At 43.3% G+C, this 26,690-nt stretch overlaps 1 pseudogene; it reads left to right on the forward strand.

Moving 5' to 3' along the window:
• Window positions 1-14: 14 nt before the first annotated feature.
• On the forward strand, window positions 15-26,441 carry LOC129734960 (uncharacterized; annotated as a pseudogene).
• The last annotated feature ends 249 nt before the right edge of the window (window positions 26,442-26,690 follow it).

The following is a 26,690-nucleotide window of genomic DNA, read 5'->3' on the forward strand; positions in this document are numbered from 1 at the left end:
TCTAGCCACTCATTATGGAGTTATACATTGGGAGCATCTGTGTTCCAAATATTCCTATAATCGGGAGCAGCGACTTGGAGGACCCTATCAGAAATATGTGAGTCTAATAAATTCCCTGAGGCATTGCAGACTTAATCTATGTTTAATTTTAAATTGTCTACAAAGTGCTATGAAAGTCAATTTGTGTAGGCATGTTTGGATCAGGGTCAAAGTGCTTAGTGCTTTGACTTCCATGGTCAGGATATCACTACTGTTTAAAACAGACTGGGAAACCAAGGTTTCCCTAACAGAAAAATTAAGTGCTTTTTCTAAGGCATCAAGTCAGGCATAAAGCAAATAATTATGGCCTAATTGCTGTCTCTTTTTCCTGATCAACATTAAGAATATTGAAAAGAAATAATGAAAGCTTCAAATTGCTAACTAGCCATTGGGTGAACAAATTTCAGTACTGTTCATATTAAATATGGGGCTTGTGCTAAAAGCCACCTCATGACTATTTGCTGACCTGTTCTAAAGTAGTGACAAGCACTCTGCTTTGGACTAGGGAACAGCAACTGCAGCAATGGAAAAGAAACACACACTCACTGGGGTAATAAAAATTTTCAGGGAAAACTATTTATGCATCAGGATTGTGGCAGCTATGAAAAAAAAGAGATGTGACATGCCAGAAAGACGGGAAACTTGTATAAATACTGCTCATAAACAAATCAAGAATTAAAGAGTGAGCAGTAGTATAGACATAACTGTTATCAAAGATAAAAAGTGAGAGATGCCCCACCCCCAGCTTTTGGCAGAAGTACTGCCTCCCTGCATGAAGCCTTAGGGGCATTTGCCCCAGAAGTCTTTCCCCTCTTCTGGTCACATGGTCTGTTGTGATTGGCACCTCTTCCAGTTTATCTGGAAGTACATCAAACCAGGATGTCCCTTCCCCTACATACACAGGAGACCAACGTTTTCTTTCAGACGCCATTTTATGGCAGGGGAGCTATCATTTTAAAGCAGGGAACTGCCATTTGGTTGAAGATAATAACTGTGGAAAACATAGGCATGATTCGTGTCAAAATAGAATATGGTGTGATAAGTGTAATTGTTGTGCCCTGGATGAATCTAAAATAATTTGTGACCCCTATAACCTATATCACAATTGTGATGAATGTTTGAATCAAATTTGTTATAAACTATAACAATTAAAACAATTTTATTTTGGGTTCAATCAATTTAGGTTGAGAAACAATAAGCAAAAACAGCGCTGGGTGCATGGAGAACTCAACTAGCTCCACCACACACACATCTGAGTCCTAAAAGCAGCGTCTTTTATACCAGCATCTTGACCAATCTCTTCTCGCCAGATGTTCGTCCTGCTCTTTCCCCACTGGGCCGTTAGGGTACACCTTCTCCTCCTATTGGGTCTTCTTTGGAGTGCTTTTTTGAATCTCAGGGTCTTTGTCTCCTTTGGCAGGCTTTCCCTGGTGTGCTTTCTTTGTCTCCTTTGGCGGGTTTTTCTAAGCAGCGATTGCCTCAGGGAAAGAGGGAGCTTTTATATTGTCTCAAAGGAGAAGCACATGCGCCTATTCATTACAATTGTGATACATGTTATAATGGTCACAAACTATTTTAGATTTACATAGGGTACAACAATTACACTTATCACACTATATTCTATTTTGACATGAATCATGTTATAAATTGAGACCACAATGGATCATAATCCAATTAAAATTTTTATTAATTACAGCAAGTAGAATACGAGCAAAGACAGCGCTGGACGACAGGGGAGTCTGCGCTCCGCCAACTGCCGTCCTGAGCAGTTCAAACAGTCCCTTTTTATACTTTTTTTACTTTCGTGTTCATGAAGTAGTGGAGGTGTTGACCCTTCATTCATATGCACAAGCGGCATCCTGGACACCTGGCGGTTATCTTATCTTTCACAAGCGGCATCCTGGACACCTGGCGGTTATCTTATCTTTTGTTGCCTAATCTTTACATTGGGCTTAACATAAATCTTAATAAACAATACTCTAGTCCATAGTTTCTTACAATCATGACTGTGTTTATCACAAATTGAGAATATGTAAGAATAAAATACAGGTGAGTGCGCTTCTCGCTTGAAACAATGTAACCACTTCTGAGAAACCCCCCTAGAACTGATGCAACTGCTGCTTAGAAAAGCCTGCCGAAAGATGAAACCATGAGACTTTCAAAAGATCCAATAAGAGAAAAGCACGCCAAGAGACAAAGACCTCGAGACTTCTAAAAGACCCAATAGGAGGAGGAGGCGTACCCCAGCAACTCAAATGACCCAATGGAAGAACAACAGGACGATTATCTGGCGAAAAGAGATTGGTCAAGTGTCGAGGAATTTTTAAAAGATTGAGGACATATGTTACCATTGTCCGGGTTGGACAACCCAGGCCTGTTAGTTGAAGCTGCAGAGCAACTTTAAATTGTCCTGGGAACAAGCAGTGTGAGAAAGAAAACAAGCTCTGCACAAACAAGAAGCCAGGTGCAGAGCAAGTCCTGGGAACCGCGAAATCAGCACACTCTCATCGGCACACTGATCAGGCGCCTGCAGCATGCTCACCGATCAGCGACACGGACGCCCGCGTGGGCAGAGACTTTTATCCAATCACCTGTGTGTAAAGTCTTGTGAGCGGTTGGTTTAAGTTATAAATATGACCTGTTTGTTTAATAAAGTGAGCACGGCATGTAGCCATATTGGTGTGATTGTCGTGACTTGGCCGACTCTCCACAGGGGACCCTCTTCGGTTAAGATGCTGGTATAAAAGACACTGCTTCTAGAACTCGGTGTGTGTGTGGTGGACCTAAGGGAGGCTCTCTGCATACCCAGCGCTGCTTTGCTTATTGCTTCTCAGCCTAAATTGATTGAACCTAAATAAAATTGTATGATTTTTATAAAATTGGATTCTGGTTGTTTATAACATAACCCATGTGTTTTCATACTGCTCTCTGGTTGATGGCAATTTGTTGACACTGTCATACCCAAGTATTCTCAGGTAGCCCTGTGATTGGCTGGCAGGACTAGCCACTCCTACCAGTGTACCCAGAAAAGGAAGCCCCCACTGACTACTTATAGGGAGGCTGCCATTTTTGATGGTGTCATTCCCCATGTGTTTTCATACTGCTTTGTGGTTGGCTGATGTCTATTTTTGACACTATCTTACCTATATGTTCTTAGAACTCCTTATGATTGGCTGCCTACTTCCTTTGTACCAGGAAGTGCTCAGAAATAAAAATATATACATTTATATATTTTCCTGACCTGTTCTGTCTGGCCATAACCTGTAAGTCAACACGAGACGTCTTGGTTGCAGGATGGAGAAGGAAAGACTTCTCCTTAAGAGGGATTAATTCCCTGTACAGGGATCCACTCCCTCTACCTGGTATGTACAGCATTCCTGGAATTAAGGATGCTTGTAGTCCTCCGGAGGGAAGTGGGCTGTGTCCCTGGTGTGATTGAATGTGGGGACCCCTCTCGTCTTGTCTTGTTTTGACTAAGTCTTTTGTGTTTGCATGTTATGAATTGGAGCTGCGATTGTATTTGGTTTTTGTGTTGTTTCGTTTGTTATTGGAAAGGGTATTGTGGATCTAGAACATTTTTGTTACCTAAATTGTGTGAAACACCTGTTATTGTTTCTTTGCCCGAGTTGCTCGAGAAAACTCATTGCTGAGGGCAGTGTGCCAAATGATTTGGTTCTTGAAGTCTTAGTAACTACATTGTTAGAAGATTTATGGGAGGTGATGTTGAAAAGTTAACTGTAAGCATACCACACTGTGTAAGACCAAGAATAAGAATGATTCTTTTGTAATTGCCCTCTTTATGTTAGATGTAAATGTAATAGATGAGATAAATATATTTTGGGACCAAGGGGAAACCAGGAAATAAGATTAGATAGAACCTTGAATTTGTGGTGTATTTGGTGTGGGTTTAACCAGAGATTAGAAGAAACTCAGTGGAGTAGATTCTATTGCTGTTTGACTCATGCATATGTGTTTTTATATAGATAGATGTGTGATTAATGGATTTTTCTGTTTTAAATCAGGAATTGGTGCCTAAAAGTGATAAATTTGTTCTTGTCACAGGAACCACTGGCCAATCAGAGAAAGCATACCTTTTGAAAACTCTTAAATATAAAATTGGAAACCAAATGGAGCTTATAAATTGTTTCAGAATTTAAGAGCAGTAAATGGAATAGCTAAAACCATACACCCAGTAGTTGCAAATTCATACACTCTTTTGACAAAATTAAGGGACAGTTCTGTCACCAAAATTGGGAATCAAACCTCTTAACACCAATGTAGCATTAAGAAGCAGGCACTCCTTTATTGCAGCACTGGGTGCTTGGTGGCATCTCCACAAATCAAGCACACCTGTGTAGATTTTACAGTTACATTTACACACAAAATTACAAGGTCGTACACTCCCAGTTACAATGATTGGTTAGTAATTTGCATATAATTGTAATATTTGCTGTGTCATCCTTTTCTGTTACTACACTTGCGTGGGGGAAGGGTCGTCTTGACCTGTGGGCGTGATTTTTAGTATTATAATGAAGGGAGTTCACCTCAGGACACTTTAAAAGTAAGTTTTGTTGCCAAGCTGGAAGGCTGGATATCTGCCTTGCCAAGCTGTCCAATAACTCATCCTATACACAATAGAACCCAGGTGCTCTGGTTATGGTCTAGAGAGCAAAGACTAAGGTTATTATGGTCTATAACATAGGGACTTCAAGTAACAGTCTCGGATAACAAGCAGCACAGCAATTCATACGTCATTGGTTAATAAGTGCTAACATAATTCTATCATGAAGGTTAACTCCTTAGAATCAAAATGTTCTTATAACTGTTACATAAACACAAAATATAGATTCAGTAAAATCTTAAGATAATCTGAAACAGTTTGATTTGGTTTACAGCGTTAGATTTGAAGGATGCATTTTCCGCCTTCCCTTAGCACAGGAGAGCAAAAAGATACTCATCTTTGAATGGGAATCAGTTTCCAGTGGAAGAAAGATGCAGTTAGCCTGGACAGTGTTACCTCAAGGGTTTAAAAACAGCTCCACTTTATTCGGCAATCAGTTAGCTAAAGAATTAGGGCTATGGCAGCAGCTACTGGGAGATGGTGTTCTACAATATGTAGATGATCTGCTAATAGCAACTGAAACAAAGGAAGAATGTGTCCAGTGGACAATCTCTCTTTTTAAACTTTCTGGGTTTAAGCGGCTATCAAGTCTCTCAACAGAAGGTGCAGCTGGTGCAAGAGAAAGTGATGTACCTGGGTTATGAAGTTTCTTGTGGACAACATTCTTTGGGAACAGCGAGGATAGAAGCCGTCTGCCAGATGCCCAGACCACAGACGGTGAGAGAACTGCGAGCCTTTCTGGGCATGACAGCTGTTGTTATTGAGTTATAGCGGTCAGGAAATAACGCAACACGAACAAAATAGCAAGCATCAAAAAACTCACCTTTATTTGAATCTCCAGGTTTATATACCCTTCCCCCAGCTTCTCCAATTGGTTATCCTTACATCTAGCATGCTCAGCAACAACTATTGATTGGCTAAGATGTGTGGGTTTCATGTTCTCAGCCAGAAGCTGACATGTCACCCCGCATCCAGCTCTAGCCTTGCTTCATATCCTGTTTTCTCTCTCTTCCTTCTTGTCTTTGAGTTCACTTGGTCAAGATTGTGGCTCGCTCTCTTTAAAGACACAGCTCTATCTCATCATTGAAGCCTGAGCCACCAGCAGCCCAGTCTAATCCCTCATATCCCTCATTTCCCCCTTTTTGTTTTTCAACCAAAAAGGCCGTGTTTATCATCTGTTGTAGGGCCGTTTGCAAACAAGGCAGGCAAGGCCCAGGAAACCAAAAAGTCCTTGATTTAGTATAAACATCACCCAACAACAGCTAAAACCATCAGTGTCCTATCAACATTGCTTTCACATCAGAGCCAAAACACAGCACTGTACTAGCTACTAAGAAGAAAACTAACTCTATCCCAGATGAAACCAGGGCAGTATCCACCCCTTATTCCATACCATTTAATTCATGCCACACTTCCCAATACCACCTCATTAAACACCATCATCCTTTGATATATTATGCAGATATCATTCCCCTGGTCTATGCACCACCCCTGTAAAAATGTCTATCAAATGTCCACAAAATGTCCATTGAGTTCATTTAGTCCATGAACACGATCTCTTATGGTGGTCACTCAGGAGAAGAGAGGTTGTGTGTTCTATGGGATTATCGGGCAACAAAGCCAGCTCATGTCGGGTCACTGTTGTGCTTGCACTGCTTCTTGTAAGCCTTGTCCTCCAGTGGTTCAGGTGGTTCCTGCTATAGTCATTCCTATAACATGAAACTCAAATCATGGGTTACAACAATTTAAAGGTATATCCATTACAATCTCCAACCCTGGTCCCTTCGGACCACCCTGTAGGGTTTAACATTGCAGTGTTTTTCTGTCTGGTGGCCAGGAAATATGAATATTCACCACAATCTTTTTCTTTTTCTTTCTTTTTACTTAAACAATACTTACTCCCCTTGCCCCTGCTCTGGCTTGGACTTATCCACAGACTGCAGTCCCTTAGGGTTGTACCTGCTCCAAGTGGAGTCTCAGCTACAAGCCACAGTCTCTCCAGGGGCCATGACCATAGACCTGCACCAGTGTGGCCTTACCCACAGCCACAGTCCCTTCAGAAGTAAATCAGCTCCAGCATGGCCTTATCCCTGGCCACAATCCCTCCAGGGCTGTACCTGTTCTACCATGGGCTTATCCATGGCCACATCTTTGAGGTGCTCCAGCATGACCTCATGCACAGCCACTGATGCTTCAAGGTGTACCTCCTGCAGCATGGACTAATCCATAGCTGTTGCGACGGAGGGAAGACACAGTCACTCAATATGAGTGATCAGCAGACTTCGTTTATTGTCTCTTACAGTCACCTTTTATGCCTTCTTATAATTAGCTCATACGTATTACAAAAGTTAAGCTCATTATTGGTTAGTTGCCTAAATACCAAGCCCGCCCCTAGTTTCTCTTCTGTAGTTTTCTGTTCCCACCTGCAACATTCTTTTCCCACCGCGATCTTCCTGTTATTAGTAACAAGGACAGCCAAAGACAGTGTATTTTGCTTTACTTCAGATAAGCTGAGAGCGATGTGCATTTTTGTCCAGCCAGCTGGACTATGTCTATGTGACCCTTTTCAGCTAGCCAGTTATCCACAGTTCCCCCGTTTTTATTTTGGGTGACATAGGCTTGGTTGACCATTTTCAATAACAGCGTTTTAACACAGGAAAATACACAGCCAACTTATAAAATCTCAGTTCAGAAGTATAATTCCTGAAATACTTGAAAAATAAAGTTAGCTTGACGCTTTAATTTAGATGCTCTTTCTGTTCCAGTGATATAAAAAGTTTAAAAACTTCAAAGGTAATTTTACAGTTCTGAACATGGACTAATGCAAGCTCAAAACCCCAAAAGAAACCAAACTGATGTTTGACTAGGAATATTTGCAAATATTTTAGTGGAAAATCCCTGACCATTAACAATTTTCCGTCCAAATAACAACTACCCTTATGCAACCAACCAGTCCATACAGTTTCTGAAGAATTCCTCATTGATATCAAAGAATTAACAAAGGGAAAAAATTAGTTCTAAGCTATATACATTCATAAGGGGATTTTTCAATAGTTACATACAGATTTACACACTAAGCCATAATGGCTTGTAGGTGATACACACAAGAAGAGTACGTTGCTTATCTGTCTGAATGTCTATGCTAAATTTGACAACTGTGCCACAAGCCAAGCCTACATGGGTGCTGTGTGTTATGCACGTTCCTTAACAAACAGAAGTATAATAGACAAATTCCCAAGATCTAGTCCCCAACCTAATTATATTATTTTGTAGCCAATTAAGGAAAATAACACAAATGTGCATATCTACATGTGCACACACCTTTTAGTTCAGAACCGATCTGTGATAAAAGGCCTTAGCCTTATGGCATCATCGAATCTTAACGAGTACAGTAATTAAAAATGCAGTCTTACTGTAAGTGCGATTTATGCTGACATTCCCTCAAATGCTACACGTGAGTATTTCTCACTCAACTGCCTCAAGTTAAAATAGTAGTATTCGTTAATATGTATTAAAAAATCATTAATTCTCTACAAAAGCAGTTGACTTCCATAACACTATGTAAGCAAAAGAGGCTTAAGATGGGTTTTCTGAATACTAACAATTTATTTTAGACTGTCTAAACTCAGGTCTTGAAAGATTTCACTCTGCCAGACGTAGAAACACTGTTGCACTCCAGTTGTGATATCCCTTTTCCCAAGTTGTCACATGCACATCTCGCTCAAGCAACATTATTGTTAAAGTTTCTCTCTGCTACATAAAAGCATATTGCACTTGTAGATATAAAAGACAGCAGCCTTACTTAGATTATTACCTTATTACCTCATAACTCTTAGTATACCTTGTATCTCTGATTTCATCACTTCAAAAATTCACCAGAAGCAGATAAAACCACAGCCTCAGACTAAACTACACCTTAACTGCTGATTCAAATAAAGGCATTCTCTTCAGATATGCCTAATGCTTACAAATAATTTTGGCTGGTTTTGATCAAAAAACTATTATTACAATAATGATCATAAATAATAATCCCGTTTGCAAAATGCCTTTAAGCCAGCCTCCTAGTCCCAACCAATTTCCACATTCAGAATACAGCATAAATATAGAATGCAGAATAAATTATCTCCATCAAGGCAAAAAGGCTTCTCTTTAAGCACAGAGATGTTTGCTAGGTCAAGGCAGAAACCCATTTCTTGTAGGGGACATCTGAAGCACTTTTTTTTTTTTTTGGGGGGGGGGGTTGGTGGGTTTGTAATCAATTCCGTATTTTTCCTTGAGAAGCTTAAGCTGTTCCTCTTGTTTCAGGAGTGTTTCCAACTCTGATTTGTCGACTAGGTCCGTATTTCCCAAAGATATCCTACATTTCCTCCGCTGTGATTTCATACGGCAGGTTCCGAATATAAAGGACCCGACTGACCTCTGGGGGCAGCCGGATGTCAGCTCGCTTGGCCGCTTGCATCGCCATGGCGCCGATCGGAGGGGGGGGGTGCCGCCTCGGAGAGAAACCGCGGCCGGGACGGGGCCTGCCGGGCTGCGCCGCCGCTCGCCGCTGCCGCGGGGGACCCGGATGCTACCCCATACGCTAATAACCCGGGTAATGCCTTTTTACAGTCTATGTCCCGAACGCTCCGCTTTTCTAAAAAGCATATGAGCGAATCGTACGTCGCTTGTCTCTCCGTACCGTCGTCAGCGCTGTTGCAGCCTTTGCGAGACTTCGGCGACGCGTGGCCGGCGGGACCCTCTGTAGGTGCTCCCGGGCGCGGGGACTGTGCCCTTCCGCCTCCTGCGCTGCTTTCAGGACCGGTACCCGAATCTCCGTCGAACCGTGGCTCGCAGGTTCAGCCCTCTCTAGGGTCCCTGTTCGGGCGCCATTTGTCGCGACAGAGGGAAGACACAGTCACTCAATATGAGTGATCAGCAGACTTCGTTTATTGTCCCTTACAGTCACCTTTTATGCCTTCTTATAATTAGCTCATACATATTACAAAAGTTAAGCTCATTATTGGTTAGTTGCCTAAATACCAAGCCCGCCCCTAGTTTCTCTTCTGTAGTTTTCTGTTCCCACCTGCAACATTCTTTTCCCACCACGATCTTCCTGTTATTAGTAACAAGAACAGCCAAGGACAGTGTATTTTGCTTTACTTCAGATAAGCTGAGAGCGATGTGCATTTTTGTCCAGCCAGCTGGACTATGTCTATGTGACCCTTTTCAGCTAGCCAGTTATCCACACACAGCCACAGATGCTTTGAGGTGTACCTTCTCCAGCATGGACTTGTCCTTGGGCCACAATCCCTTCAGAGGCATACCTGCTGCAGCACAGACATATCCATGGGCACAAACACTCCATGATATACCTGCTCAGGCATGGGCTTATTCATGGCCACAGGGGCTTTGGGATGTCCTGCTCCCACGTGGACTCATCCACAGGTCACAGTCCCTTTGACTGGAGTTCACACTGGAGTTCCAGCCTGTCCAGTACAGCAGCACAGAAACAGCAGCAATGCCCTGGCCACCTGCCAGCCCAGGCACATCACCACTGCTGTTATCAGAATGTTCCTGGGCACAGCACAGTAAGATGATAAGCAGTACAGCAAGCAGCGAAAGCAAGAAGCAGCCATTAACGAGCACTAGACTCTAATATTCAGTAAGGCAAGCAAGCCCCATGGCAAGCACAGAAATCTGCCCCTAATAGCTAAACAGCAATAACAGCTATGAATTTGATCTAGCACATTCCAATCAAATCTGTTGTTTTCTCAAACCTTTCGAGCCCCACGTTTGGCACCAAAGAGGACTGTCATGGTTTAACCCCAGCTGGCAACCAAGCACCATGCAGCCAGTTGCTCACTCCCCCTCACCCAGAGGGATGGGGAGGAGAATCAGAAAAGAATGTAAAACTCAAGGTTTAAGGTAAGAACACTTTAATAGGTAAAGCAGAAGCCACGCATGCAAGCAAAGCAAAGCAAGGAATTCATTCAGCACTTCCCATGGGCAGGCAGGTGCTCAGCCATCCCCAGGAAAGCAGGGCTCCATCAGGCGTAACGGTTACTTGGGAAGACAAACGTCATAATGCCAGATGTCCCCTTCCTTCTTCCCCCAGTTTATATACTCAGCATGATGTCATATGGTATGGAATACCTCTTTGGCTAGCTTGGGTCACCTGTCCTGGCTGTGTCCCATCCCAGTGTCCTGTTCCCCCTCCAGCCCTCTGGCTGGCAGGGCCCAAGAAACTGAAAGGTCCTTGACTTAGTATAAACATCACCCAGCAACAACTAAAACCATCAGCGTGTTATCAGCATTGCTCTCACATCATAGCCAAAACATAGCACTTTACTAGCTACTAATTTGAAAATTATTTCTATCCCAGCTGAAACCAGGACAAGTAAGCCCCATGATGTCATGCTATGTATATAAACTGGGGGAAGAAGGACAAAGGTGGGGACATTTGGCATTATGGCGTTTGTCTTCCCAAGTAACCCTTACGCGTGATGGAGCCCTGCTTTCCTGGGGATGGCCAGTGGTCCAATGTAGTCAATTTGTCAGGCCTCACCATATAGAAAACCCAGCCACCACCTTCTATTCCAGGGAGATTTTACTCATGTAGCTCACTTGATTGCAGCATGTTTCACATTCGTGGATGACCTGTGTGATGGCCTCCATGGTCAGGTCCACCCCTTGATCACGAGCCCATCTGTATGTTGCATCTCTCCCTAGATGTCCTGATGTTTCATGGGCTACAAATAGCTCACACTCACACTCTCAATCCAGGTCCATCTGAGCTACTTCAATTCTGGAGGGCTAGTCTACCTGCTTCTTGTTCTGATATTCTTTTGTGGCACAGCTCTTGGGCACTTGAGCACACCTTTACAGCAAAATGCTTTTTTTCCTGGTTAATGATGTCTTGCCACAATGCAGCAGCCCAGAGGGGTTTACCCCTGTGCTGCCATTTGATCTTCTTCCACTGCTGTAGCCACCCCCATAGGGCATCAACCATCATCCAGGAGTCAGTATAGAGTACTGGACACTTTTCTTGTTCTGCAGTCTCTAGGGCTAGTTGGATGGCTTTCACTTCGGCAAACTGACTTGACTGTCCTGGTTTCGGCTGGGATGGAGTTAACTTTCTTCTTAGTAGCTAGTACAGTGCTGTGTTTTGGCTCTGATGTGAGAACAATGTTGATAACGCACTGATGTCTTTAGTTGTTGCTGGGTGATGTTTATACTAAGTCAAGGACTTTTTGGCTTCTCAGGCCTTGCCAGCCAGAGGGCTGGAGGGGCACAAGAAATTTGGAGCAGACAAAGCCAGGTCAGCTGACTTGAACCAGCCAAAGAGGTATTCCATACCATGGGACGTCATGCTTGGTATATAAACATGGGGGATGGGGGTGGGATGTGTTAGCTGGGGCCTGGGGATCCTTGCCCCAGGGACTGGCTGGGTATCGTTCAGCGGGTGATGAGCAGTTGTACTGTTCATCACTTGTTTTTTTCCTTTTCCCTTTTCCTTTGGATTTTATCCTTTCCCCCACCTTTCCATTATAACTACTGTTGGTTTTGTTGTTGTTATTGTTGCTGTTCTTATTGTTATTTCCTTTTTATTCTGTTTCAATTATTAAATTGTTCTTATCTCAACCCTCGAGTTTTACATTCCTTTCTGATTCTCCTCCACACCCCTCCGGGTTGGGGGGGAAGTGAGCAAGTGGCTGCGTGGTGCTTGGTTGCTGGCTGGGGTTAAACCACAACACTTGACTCACCCTCTCCTTCAGTGGCTTCAATGACTTGTTGTGTGGGACTCCACACAGCAGCTTTCCACTTCTGATGGTTTCCTACCACATGACAGGATCCATCAGTAAACAGACCATGGTGCCTTCCATCTTTGTGTAACTCATTATATGGTGCTGCTGCTTGGGCACAGGTCATCTCCTTGGGCAATGCTCCAAGATGTCTGCCTTCTGGCCAGTTCATGATCTCTTCCAGGATTCCTAGGTGGTTGAGTTACCCCATTTGAGCCCGTTGCATGATCAATGCTACCCATTTACTCTGCGTAGCGTAGGTTTCATGATGCGTAGAGAGGAACCTTCCTTTGAACATCCAAGTACAGCACAGGCAATCCTGGTGGCAAGAGGAGCTGGGCTTCTGTACCAACAACTTCTGAAGCAGCTTGAACCCCCTCATATGCTGCTACTATCTCTTATTCAGTCAGGGTATAGTAGGATTCTGATCCTTACACCCTGGCTCCAGAACCCTAGAGGTTGAACTTGGGTTTCTCCAGGTGTTTTCTCCCAGAGGCTCCAGGTGAGGCCATGCTCTTCACCTGCATTGTAGAGCACATTATGCACAGCTCTTACTGTCTGGACAGGCCCAAGAGCTACTGCATGAGCTATTTCCTTTATGATACACTCAAAGGCTTTTTGTTGCTCTGGGTCCCACTCACGATAGTTCTTCTTTCAGGTCACTCAACAGAAAGGGCTCACAAGTTGACTGCAACCCGGCATATGCATTCTCCAGAAACCCATGATGCCTGGGAAAGCTTGTTTTTCTTGTTAGCTGGTGGGGACATGGCTGTAATCTTACTGATCACATCCATAGGGTTATGATGATGTCCATCTTTCCATGAATTAGATCTCCCATGCAGATCCTTTGAGCTTGCTTTTTTTAATGACAAAACAAGCTTTCAGAAGGATCTGGATTATTCTTTTCTCTTTCTCAAACATTTCCCCTGCTGCATTGCCCCACATGATGATGTTGTCAGTTGTAGGAAGCGGAGACAGTGGATTGTTTTGACATTGATAATGTGCAGCTTTGGCCTTGCTTTGACTATGTGCAGCTGTGATCCTGCAGCAAAGAGGTAAATAACTTTGAGGGAGTATGAGAAGAAACCCGGATGAGACAGAAACAAAGGAGGAATGTGATCTCACCTCTAGAAAATAAGGATACAGTGTGAACAGCAGAGAGTAGCCTATAGTGAACAGCGGCTGGGTGCGTGGACAGTAGAGTTTGACCAATAATAAAGCTTTTAGCAGCGCGTGTACAGAGTATAAACTTATAAAAGCTGTAACTAACTAACAATAAAAGTCTTTGGTTTACCATCCTGGCAAAGTCCATGCCTCGTACGCCATAGTCAATATATTGCAGATGTTCAGGGGCTTTGCTCCGTTCCAGTACAGTCTGGATCAGTCCATGGCAAATGGTAGGGCTGTGCTTCCACCCCTGGGGTAGTCAATTCCAGGTATATTGGACATCCCTCTACATGAAAGCAAACTGTGGCTTGCATTCTAATGCCAAAGGAATTGGAAAAAAAAAAAAAAAAAGCATTGGCAGTATCATTTGTTGCATACCACTTGGTAGCCTTTGACTCCAATTAACACTGGAGTTCTAACATGTCCTGGATGGCAGCACTCAACAGCATCATGACTTTGTTCAGGCCACAGTAGTCCACTGTTAGCCTCCACCCTCCATCAGACTTTCACGCTAGCCATATGGGACTATTAAAGGATGAGGGACTCTTGCTGATCGCTCCTTGCCTCTCAAGTTGATAAATCAACTCATGGATGGGAACCAGGGAATCTCAGTTGGTGTGCTATTGCCCTTGGTGCACCATCATGATAGCAATCAACACCTGCTGTTCTTCAACACACCACAAACCCACCACAGAGGGATCCTCTGAGACATCAGGCAGATATTTAATCTTCTCTGCGTCCATGGCAGCTAAACAAAAGGCTCACATTGATACCCTTTTGGGTCCTTAAAGTCCCTTCCTCTTAAATAGTCTTTGCTGAGGATACATGGGGCCTCTGGGCCTGTCACAGTAGGATGCTTCTACCACTTGTTCCCTTTTAGGTTCAACTCAGTCTCCAACCCAGACAACTGTTGGGATGCCCTTGTTGTTCCAGAAATCCAGATGGGTTCTGCCTCCTTGTACCTGATGGTATTAGGGTACACTGTGCACTGGTGTTTACCAGAGCCTTATATTCCCATGGATCTGATGTGCCAGGCCATCAAATCCACACAGTCCAGTAAACCCATTCATCTGTTTTCTCTGCCTGGCCAGAGGTGGGGACCCTTTATTCTGGGTTGGAGTATTTGCTACCTGACTCCTGCAGTGTCAAGACCATAAGTCCCTTCACCAAAATCAAGAGGAGAGGCATTCTTAGACCTTCTTTTACATCTGGGGGATTGCTGGCTGCCTCCCACCATCTTGACAGCACCTGGAGTGGCAGCCTTCTTGGATGGCATCTTCTTAGCAGCTGTTTTCCCCCTCAGTTCACGTATACAGGCTTATAGCTTATATGTAGAGTCTCCAACCCATTTCCTTGTGTCCTCTCCCTGGTCACACAGGAAGAACCACAGGGTGCCACGCAGCAAGTGCCCGGGGTTCCCTTTCCTTCCAGGCAGGTGGAAAATGACTCCATTAGGTGCTTCTGGTAGCTGAAACACTAGCTTGTGGAGAAAAGAAGGAAGAGATTCTCTTTGAAACACCAGAGCTGGCAAGACAGTTTCTTCACAGTTGGTATCTTGAGGTCTGGCTAGTCCATCATCGCCAGGATGTTGGCATATGACACCAGTGCATTTCAGACAAAACTCTTCCACATGGCCCATGTATACCAGACATCATCTGGATCTTTGGAGACCTGGTTCTTGTCCGATGCTGCGATGGAGAGACGGGACGCTGCTTGATGCAAGCAAATGTCGATTTATTGTACGCAATCACGAGTTTATATGTTTTCAGAAGCTGCGCGCTTTAAACAGATTGGTTCTTTAAGCTAAGCATTGCAGGCTAGGCAATCCCTAATTGGTGGTTAACTACAAACAAAGGACACTTAAAGTAAGTGTTTACAGTCATCAATTAACAGCAAGGTGTTACCTCTCCTTGGCCCCATCCATTCCTCACTCCCCTATCCTCTCTCAGCATGACTCATCCTGTTAATTGTTATCTATTCACACTCCTTGTCCTCCCAGGGTTTGGTGCCCTACAAGTTCTAACACGTCTCCATTCATCAGGCTAACAGTGCTTGGACTCTTGTCCTTGAGGCCTTGCCCTACAGTTCGAGTCGCTGTAGACAACCTCCACCACTGCTAATTCTCTCACATATTGGACACCTTCCTCAGCTGTGATCCACTTCCCTTAGTAATTTAAAAAATCTTCCCTGATGGGATATCTCGCCTTCACATAGAACAGGAGATGCCTAGAGAAGCCGTGGATTGTCACCTCTTTTCCGATTTCTTTCTCAGTTCCCTGGTCCCTAGCTAGGGATGCCACCTGCTGGGCTTTCTTACCTTCCAGTTCCTGACAGTTGCCTTCACTATCCCAGCATCAGAGAAACCAGGCAGCAATCCACTCACCTGGCTGGTGGCTGTAATTGTTCTGCATATCTCAAAGTTCACCCAGGGTTAGAGACCAGGTGGTTTCCACCTCTTGGGTGATTTCGGTCACTTCGTCCTGTTTCCTTGCTGAAGGACCAGCTTCTTGATTAGACCCTTCCTCCTCCCTTACTAATCAATGATATGGACCCCTTGACCTCCACTTCCCCTGTTTCTTTTTGACTACCGGGGTGATTAGTGTAGTTGGGGTTTGAGTCCCCATCTCAGCCATGGTGGTGTTAGATGTAGAAGCCCTCCTTACCCTGCTAACTCTGATGGTACTGGACAGAGGCTCAATAGGCATAGGCCAAGCCCTAAAATAGTATTAGGAGCTGCTGATATCCACCCACTCAAATCCTCCCACACACCCTGCCACCCAGGGATTGACTGCCTCAGGGCACGTTTCTCTGTCACCTCACCAAGTTGTTTACTGTTATGCCAGGAACAAACCAGATTCCACACACTCAACAACAAGCCAGTGATGTTAGCTAATGGGATCAAGCAGCTTACATAAGAATGTACAAGAACCTTGGGAGGCCATGCAGCAAAGCTAGCCATGTCAATCCCAGAGGAGATGAGGAAAGAGTTTTTTCTTTCCACAAAATAGCTCACACAGTACAGGAACGGCAATGCCAGGGCCATATGCCAATCCAAGATGCATGGCTATTTGTTGTAGCACAGGCAAGCTATCAGGCTGCAACAAGACTTTACCATTGGTCAGATTCTACTATCTGTGCTGTATCTCCTTCCTCCAGAGGTCAGACCACACTGCTGCTCCTCTATCCAACCCCCTCTCCCACAATCCTCAGGGCTATTTAACCACTTAGTGGGAACGAGCTACAGCTGCACATCATCCATGTCAATCAACCCACTTCCTCTGCGGTAAGACCACAGCTGCATGTTATCAATGCTAATCAACCCACTGCCTTCATTCCTCTACAATTCCCCCTTTTTGTTTTTAACCAAAAAGGCTGTGTCTATCATCTATTGTAGGGCTCTTGGCAGGATATGTGGAAAGGCTGTTCAGGTTGAGTTAAGAAGGAACAAAGCTACATCTGATTCAGCCTCCGCATCAGGGTCACCCAGATATTCTGACGCCCCTCTCAAGGGTTCTGTGGAACAGCCAGTATCTGATGTCCTCTTGTCAATTCTAGGATCTAAAACAGGCTTAACACACCTAGCTGGAAGCCACCGTGGCCCTGCATCTGTGGAGACATAAGCATACCCTCATCCCCAGGTAATTAAATTCCACGGGCCTGTCCATTTTCCCGTTTGTAGATCTCTCATTAAAACCTTTGCTCAGATAGGAGGATCTCCTCCCCGCAAAGACAAGAAACGTGAGATAATCACAGGACATTCTTTCCCAGCCAGCACAGTCAAATAATTCAACGTATACACAGCTTTCCATAGACAAGCATGTGGAGTCTCAGAACCCATTCCCCCTTTCTGTTTTTCAAGAAGTAGCTTTAAAGTATGATGAACACGTTCCACAATGGCTTGGCCAGTTGGGGAACGCAGGATGCCAGTAACATGTTCTGCCCCCCCAAGAGGCAAGGAACTTGGCCATGCGTGCAGATGAATATGCTGGTCCATTGTCTGTCTTGAGATGCTTCGGAACCCCCAGAGCAGCCCAAGCCTGTCGAAGATGTGAAATGGCATCCAGAGCCTTCTCCCCAGTATGGGCCGACGCCCACACAACTTTTGAGAAGGTATCAACGGAGACATGAACATACTGTAAACAACCGAAAGAAGGCACATGTGTGACATCAGTTTGCCACAGATCCAAGGACTGATATCCATGTGGATTGACCCCTCGTGGAAACATTAGTCTGGGACCCAATTGCTGACACCCTGGACAAGCAGCGATAATGGATTTTGCATCCACAAAAGATATTTTAAATTGACGGAGCAGTGCCCGAGCCCCCTGATGAAAAAATTGATGAGACATGAGGGCCTGTCGTATCAGATCCGGCACTGGAGGAGTCCAAGCGGGAGCTGCAAGAGCATCAGCACGGGCATTTCCTTCACAGATGAATCCTGGCAATCCAGTGTGACTGCAGACATGCAGGATGTAGCATCTATGTGTACGTTGACTCGCTATTACCCATAATGTTTTTAATAAAAAAAATAGTTGTTCTGAATTTACCTTGTTAAGCAGTGCACAGTCAATGAGTCGTGCAACATCCGCAACATAAGCAGAGTCTGTAACAATGTTTACAGCACATCAAGAAAACATTTTAAAGGCAACAGTGACAGCACTAAGTTCAACCAATTGAGGTGATCCCCGTGTCAAGTGTATCAACTCTTGCCATTGCTTTCCATCATACCAAGTGACCACTGCCTTTCCCGATTTCCCAGAACCATCTGTAAAGACCGTAGGGCCTTGCACTGGGCTATCTGCTAACAGCGGCTTTTGAAGTATCTGTATGTCCGAATAAGTTTGTAATAATTTATGACTGAGAAGATGACAGGATATTTGTCCCTTGAATCCTTCCGGAGCCAACTGAAATGGTAAACTGTTTGCCAAACACCAGCTTACATAGTCACGTTCAATGGGAATTATCAGGTAATTGGGATCTTGGCCCGTGAGCTGAACGCACCGCGTACGTCCTTTGGTGATGATTTTTGATACTAGCTCAATCTGAGTGCTCACTGTCCTCCATGGTTGTACAGATAAAAATAACCACTCTAAGACATGTAGCGGATCTTGCCAGCACTCATTCCATTGGCCCAACAATCCCGTGGGATGATAGTTAGCAATGACAATATATAAACTTATCGGAGTTTCTAAGTCTACACGGTGTACCCTTTTTTATTGCAGACCATCGGCCACCCTCTCTAGGGCTAAGCTGGCTTCCTTAGCTAGTGATCGGGGAGACATTAAATCAGTGTCAGCCTTCAAGAGATCAAAGAGTGGTTTCAATTGGTCTGTTGTAAGGCCCAAGTATGGCCTCACCCAATTTATGGTCCCTAATAATTTTTGCAAATCATTTAGGGTTCTGACGTTTACTGGGAGCTGGATAGACTGTGGCTCAAGCGTTTGATCTAGCACTTTAACTCCCAAGTATTTCCACGGGGCTTGCTGTTGAGTCTTTTCTGGTGCTATACATAGCCCAAAGGTGGCCAACGACTGCTGCAATACTGGATACACTTGCTGAAGTTCAGCCTTATTTGCAGCTGATACAAGAACATCATCCATATAATGATAACAATATACTTGTGGAAATTGTTTCCATACAGGTGACAAAGCCTTTGCTACATACCATTGACATATAGCAGGACTGTTTTTCATACCCTGCAGCAACACCGTCCATTGGTATCGCTTACAAGGAGTCATGTTGTTTCTGCTAGGAACTGAAAAAGCAAACATTTACCAGCTTCATGTAAAGGAATACTGAAAAAACAATCTTTTTAAATCGATTATCAAAATGTCCCAGTTTCACGGGATCATCGTTGGGGAAGGCATGCCCGATTGCAGGGCTCCCATTCCCTCCATTACATCATTTACTTTCCTTAAATCTTGTAACAAATGCCATTTGCCTGATTTCTTTTTTATCACAAACACAGGGGCATTCCAAGGACTATAGGAAGGTTCTAGGTGTCCTTGTGCTAATTGTTCTTTGACTAATTTTTGGAGGGCTACACGTTTTTTCCCTCAGGAAGAGGCCACTGTTCCACCCAAACAGGGGTATCTGTCTTCCAAGTCAAAGGCAGAGTAAGTCTTTGTACACACTCCATCACAGTGGTCCCTATTAAAAATCCTTCTGGGTACCAATAATAACTCCCCACTGTCCCAAAACATCCCACCCCCACAAATTCATAGGGACATCAAGCACATAGGGACAGATTGTTGCTGTCTGGCCCTCGGGGCTTCAAACTTGCACCATATACCAACTTTGGACGCTGCATCACACCACCCACTCCTGCCAATATGGAACCTGCTGAACAGACAGGCCAAGAGCAAGGCCAGATGTGCGCAGACATAATAGTTACATCTGCTCCCATGTCAATCATTCCAGTCACCTGTATTGCAGGAGGAGTCCCTTTGGCAAAGGTGATTTTACAGGTTAGAGTTGGTTGAGCATTTTGTATGCTCTGAGTCCAGAGAATTTGTGATGTTCCTGTCAAACTGAACCCTTCTTTGCCCTGGACTTTGTCATGGGCATAATTAACTTGCACGCAGAAATGAATTAATTGTGCAATCCAGCTACCTTCAGCAATTGACACGGGGAGGGGGGGTGGGGGGGTCCACACCCTTGCTTGAATCTGACCCATATAATCAGCATCAATGACTCCTGGCAAGACAAACAAACCTTGTAATGTTACACTAGAACATCCAAGCAACAGCGCACTCATTTTATTGCCGATGGGTCCCACAGCACTCAGTGGGACCTTATGTACTTTATCATCCTCTATTGTGATGGCAGCTGCTGTGGTAACATCCAATCTGGCACTCCCTGAAGTTCAGGCTGCGAGTTGGCTGCATAAGCCTGGAATGGTTGTGGAGGATTCATTTCTATCATCACCACGGCTCCTCTCCCCATTCCCCTGCTTTCTGTTGCCACCTACAAGTAACTGTCCTTGAGTGTTAAATTTAGATCTACAGTATTTTGCAAAATGCCCTGGTTTGTTACACCAATGGCATACCAAACCAGAGCCATCAGCCCTTCCCTGCCTCCATCTCTTTGGACAGTCCTTCTTTAGGTGACCTTCTTGCCCACATGTGTAACAACAGTGAATGACCCTGACTGCAACAGCAAAGGTCTTTGCCAGACGCTCTGTTTGGAAGGCAGCAGTTCCCACCTTCCCACATACATCCATTCATTCTATTAAAGTGGGATTACGATTCACAATGCCTGCAACCACCTTTCTACAAGGTGATGAAGTTATGAAGTGGAGTCTGTGGCTGGGTAAAACCTAAAAAAATGAAAAATGTCTACAGATATTGGTGTTTTTTAAACTCAGTCTAATTTTTTTTTTTAGAGCATTTCATCATTTCTGCTGGGAGTAGGTGCAAAGCTCCAGCCACTAGAAAGGTACACAGTCAAATGTACAAACTAATTCCTAAGGTCCATGTTGTTATACCCTGTAAATTGCTATTTGAAATTAATTTTTTTTTTCCCAAAGGTTGACAGATAAATTTCTCTCTACTTTTACAGATTGTTCTGGCAAATAGACAGTAACCAAAAGCATAAAGCATAATTCAGTTATGAAACATTGTATTTTTGTCCAGTAAAAAAATTGTAGGCTTCTCCATCTATGATTTGCTACAGGTGAAATACACTCACCAACTCAAAGGAATTGATTTAGCACTGAAAAGAACTAGAGAAAATCCTGGAGAACAAGAGCTTGGCAGGAGCTGTGGAAAAAGCATTTAAGAGTAAATGCTCAGTCCTAAGGGGAACAGTGAACAGTTTAACAGACTTAGTATGCCAGGCAGATGGCAGCACTTTTTTCATCCCCTGCAAGCCCAAACAGCAGCCAGTTGCTCTCTTTAATAAGGTCTACACTCCTTGCATAAACTAAGCCAAACTGAACTTAATTAACTGAGGAATGGATTGTTTCTACATAAAGTGACAGTGTGGAATATTTTGATACAGAAGAGTAAAGGAGATGTGGGAACAATATGCATTTTTATTTATATATGCATTCCCCACAGTACCCCTGAGGTTGCAGGGCATGTCTCATTGCTAGGGGAGGGCTGAACATGCCTTACAATGAGAATTCATTACCACTTGGACAGAAGCAAGAGCTGAAATGACATTTGGCACTCCCTTTTGAAGGGGGAGTTGTCACCTCAAGGGGTCAGAGATGACTAAAGACAAATTTTGAAGATAGCTTAGAACAGACTCAGAGATGTTCAGGTTTTGGTTGGAGCCTTGTTCTGAAGTACATAGCATGGCAGACAAGTTTCAGAGAATGCACCCCCTTTCAAGACTGATACATATTAAGGAAGCATCTTTGTGAAACCTAAAATAACAATGCCCATGATGGAAGCAAAGGGGAATGCAAGTTCCCAAAAAAACAGTCTGGGTAGTTCCAGAAATGCATTGGTTTGGATTATGCAATAATTACATAAGTATGGTGAGACACTCCAACCATTAGTAAAAGACATAGATACAATTGGTTTATTTTATTGGTTTTTATCTAGCTGGACTATATCAATCATTGATCTTTTCTTAATTAAATTTTGTACTTCTCAGCATTTGGTTCCAGATCTGAAACTTGTCAGGGTTCAAGGCTATTAAGACCCAGGAGTATGGTTTCAGTCCGTTAGGTTCACAGCTACAAGTCAGAAACTTGACTGTTGACAAACACTATTAATAAGTAAATAAAAAGGTATATTTCAAGCCAGGACTCTTTCAGGCTTGTGTCAAGCAGCGATTTAACTACATTTCTCTTTTCTTCTTTGTAGAACCAAGGTGCTAATCTTGAAGTCTTCACCCAGAATTGCGAGAGACTAACTATGGAGCCTGAAATAGAAAAGGAAAGCAACTTCATGATTTATGAGAGTGCAGGAACCATCCATCCAGCTTCAGAAGTGCTCTGTACTGAAAAGACATTACAAAGAATGCAAATTTACAGACCTGTTCTCAACACCATGCTTCTTGTGATAAGAAAGTAAATTGTCACCAACAAGTCTTCAGTGAGCAAAGAATTAATATTATTAGTAATGGCAACAAATCAAAGAATTACATTTAACCTTTTCCATTATGGGATACAGACTGTTCCTGATAAACAAGAATGTTTATGTGCTGTTCTCTTTTCTGCAAAGCTATGGTCTTCCTCCCTTGGCTCATCACAAATGTGTAGTTTTGACTCACACAGTAGCAATGACACATATTCTCTGCAGTCTGTCATGTGATTAATCTCTGTCTGAAGCTAATCCCAAGCCAGTCTTGAAATCTGGAGAACCTGGGTGCAGAGAAGATGCTGATATATCTGCAGTGCATGACAAGCTGTGGAAGCTTCTTCATGAAGAAGAGTCAGATTATCAAATCCCATTTGAAAACCAGGGCATCACAAGTTTAGATGTTAGGCCAACAGATAACAAAGTCACAGAACTGGACTTTGTACAGGAGACTGGTTCTGATCACCCTTTGGCAATAAATTTGCTATCAGAGGAACCTATTGTGCAACCAGCTAGTAGACAAAGAACAGAGAAAAAAAGAGAGTGCAGTGTTTCTAATATCTTACTTAAAACAGATGAAGCATGTAACCATGCATCCATAGGAAACATTTGTCTTGCACAAGTGGTAGAAACTGATAGTATATGTCTAGATTCTAGCACTGGAAATAAAATGGAAACACCATCCATTTGTGTTTCAGCAAATAGTATCATACATACAGATGAGTGCTTGGAGCAGAAGCCAAATCAAACTTTAACTGACAGTAATGGATCCATTCAAATGACTGTCGCTTGGGAAGGAAAGCTTACCATTAATAATGCTTCCCAAATTTGTGATGCAGATTCTCTTCAAAGATTAAAAAATGCTCAGTGTTAATTTAGCATGTGAAAAAGAAAACCCAGCTTACATGTCAGATAAGTTGCATGGGACAATTGCTTCATACTGAGCACAATACATCCTTGATAAACGAGTCTAACGGGTAAAGGGTGTCATTTTAGAGGCTGTTATCCAGCAAGAAAAGCATTGGCTTATTTCCCTGAAAAGACAGGCATTTTCACCAGTGAAAATACTGGTCAGTTTACACATGGAGAACACTCTTCCGTTAACACCATACATAAAAATTCTGAAAATAATTTACAAGAAAGAGGAGATCACTCAGACTTGGATGTGCAAAATGACACTAATTCTGACAGCTATCATCTTTCAAAAAAATAAGGACTGTCAAGTTTTTCAAGTTTTTTCTGATGCACAGAAATATGATTATGTAATGCAATTGCCCACTTTTAATTAAGACTCCTGAAACCATAACACAAAAAAAATCTACCCCAAAATACAGACCAGCTGACAGAAATAGAAAAACAAGAAGTGGCATTCACTCCCTCCCCTGGGGATCCATTTTTTAAGATATTTTTATGTAGAAGTGCCCAGATACAAACCTTGTCAAACAGGAGAAAACCAGAGAGAGATTTGCATGGGTGATGAACAAAGGGCTGGAACTTCCTGTGACTCAGGAGTTAGTCATGTTTCAGAGAGTCAGGCTGCACTTTCCCCTCATAATACATCAGAACAAGGTGAAGGTGCTGTCAACAAAAAATACAAGTCTGATGAAGGGTTAAAAACTGATTCTTCAAAAAAAAAAAAAGTCAGGCATATGCATCTGTAAGTGTAACATCAGTTAGTCCCCCACTGCCTAGAAAGACTCAAAATGAGTATCACAGCATAGCAAATTAAGATTATAGAGATACCAGTGATCAGTTTGGATATCCAACAAGGGACTGTAAAAGAAACATTACCATTCTTCACACCTGTAAGCCAGTCAGAGAGCCATCTTACCAGTATATCATCAATGGGGTGTCTTGGCACAGGAAGTCAGGTAAAAACCAAATCCACACAAACTGTTGTCAAAGTAGATGAAAATTTGAGTAGGCTGGAAACTTTCTGCAAAGCATTGAAGGATCAGCTCCATAGGGTGCCTGAAGAAAATGAGGAAGCAGTCTTGTGTGAAAATAAAAGATTCTAAGAGCTATTGGATATAACCCAGATGAAGCTCCTTTGCACAGTTTAGCTAGCTCTAAGGCTCAGAGACAGTTTATGAATATTAGCACTAAGCAGTCCTGTCCTGACTTGATCTCTTCCAGCAAGTTAACTGAGGTTGATAATTCAATTAAGTCTACGGAGTATGATAAAGAAGTCATGACATCAGAGAGTAGTAACTGGTTTAGTTAATTTGCCACCAGATGATTCAGGGAACAACCAGTATTTTCAAGAACCACCATCATGCAGCAGAACTCAGCCATTCTCCTTAGTGTCAACCCCATATGATCTGTTCCCAGTCAATAAGGAAAGGCTAAGAAATCAGGAAGGGTCAAAATCCTACCAGACATCACCAGCTGTTGCTGAGACTGAGCCCATCAAATATAAACAAGACAAAGCAAGGAGTGGGCCTTCATCTGCTGGAGCCAAGAAGAAATTGCCACCAGCAACGCTGTCAAGAAAAGCCTCGACTGGAGGAGAGAGGAAATGTCAGCAAGGATCCTAGCTGTGTTGAGAAGTCTTTGAAGAGTGAGACAGGCATGATTCATAAAGAAGATAGAAAAGAGCAAAGGAAAATAATTTTGAAGGATAACAAAGGTAAGACAAAACTGATTTTCATTTCTGTCCTTTCCCATCATTCTGGCTACACTATAAAATTCAAATTTGTTAAACACACTGCAAGCCTACTTTGGTCTAAATTGTGTCAGCTGAAGGCATCCTGCCCTCACCAATTTTAATTTCTAGTTCTGTGAACTTAGTAACTACTGCTGTGCCCATGCCACAGAGCTGAACCCTCCAACATCCTTTTCCTAGCTGGCAAATATTAAATTTATGAATTTTAACCTGTTTGAAATAGTTACTTCTTCATTGGTCTTTTCAATTAACTTTTCAGGGATGTATAGCATAATGGAACCAGGTGAGCTTGTAACTGAGTAGAGTTAACTGGAGCCTCCCCCATCAATTGTGGAATCCCTGCCCCAAGATGTGGATCATCCTGGGGGTATTCCAAATTCATCAATGATTGCTCATTTGCCAAGCACCTCCAATTTGACTCAAACATTAACATTTGCATAGGGGTCAGTATAATTTGTGCAATTGAACAGCAATCGTGAGCAGTAAGTTCTGCTGTGAAAGTACTACGTAACAATGACTGAGCATAGGGTGAGCCTATTCCATACTGTATACAGGTTGATCTTAACTCTTATCACTCCCCAGTTGAAAGCTTCCCACTCTGGGGGAGCATTACCATCCTTTCAAAGCACTGGGGAGGCTAACACCCTGCCCCCCATGGCAGTTGCAGCATCGATATCCCTTTCCATGAGCGCTTGCTCCCGCATCTTTTTCCAGATTTTAGCAGGATCTGGTCCCAATGTTGTAATTTGGACTGGTTGTTGAACATGACCCGAGGTCTCCTCCGATAAACCTATCGCAGATAGGAAATGGGATGATGAGTAGATCTCCCTGTCGCCCCAAAAGGAACAAACTCTGCCCGCTTGACCTGGCGCCGCTCTGCTCCTCCTGCCGGCCTTGACTGCATGAATCAGGTGACAGCAGAGAATCCAATGGCACCAAAGGTACCTTACTGGGCACCATCTCTGCAACCGGGGGATGTGGCCATTTCAACTGCAGCCTTTGTCTCCTTGTCCACTTCTGATTGTTCTAGTAAATCAAAGACCAATCTCCATGTTGTCAATGACATTGTAGCAATTTTGTCCCCTCTTGTGGCAGCCCCAAAAAGTAACAGTCCAGCGCTTTGCCATATCTGAATGCTTGAGACATTTTTCACTGACTGGCAAATTATTCCTTCTATACCACCCCTAGCAGAGTTCTTATTGCCATCTCATCATACTTTATGCCTTTATTTTCAAATATTTCCATTAGCATTGTTAATATAGGGTTTATTTCTCTGTCCACATCTGATTGTTCTAGCAAATCTATGATCAATCTCCATGCTGTAAACAAAGCTTTGGCAATTTTGTCTCCCCTCAAGGCAGCCTCAAAAAGTAACTTTCCAA

Source organism: Falco cherrug (genome assembly GCF_023634085.1).
Source record: "Falco cherrug isolate bFalChe1 chromosome W unlocalized genomic scaffold, bFalChe1.pri SUPER_W_unloc_1, whole genome shotgun sequence".
In the NCBI taxonomy this organism is placed as follows: domain Eukaryota; kingdom Metazoa; phylum Chordata; class Aves; order Falconiformes; family Falconidae; genus Falco; species Falco cherrug.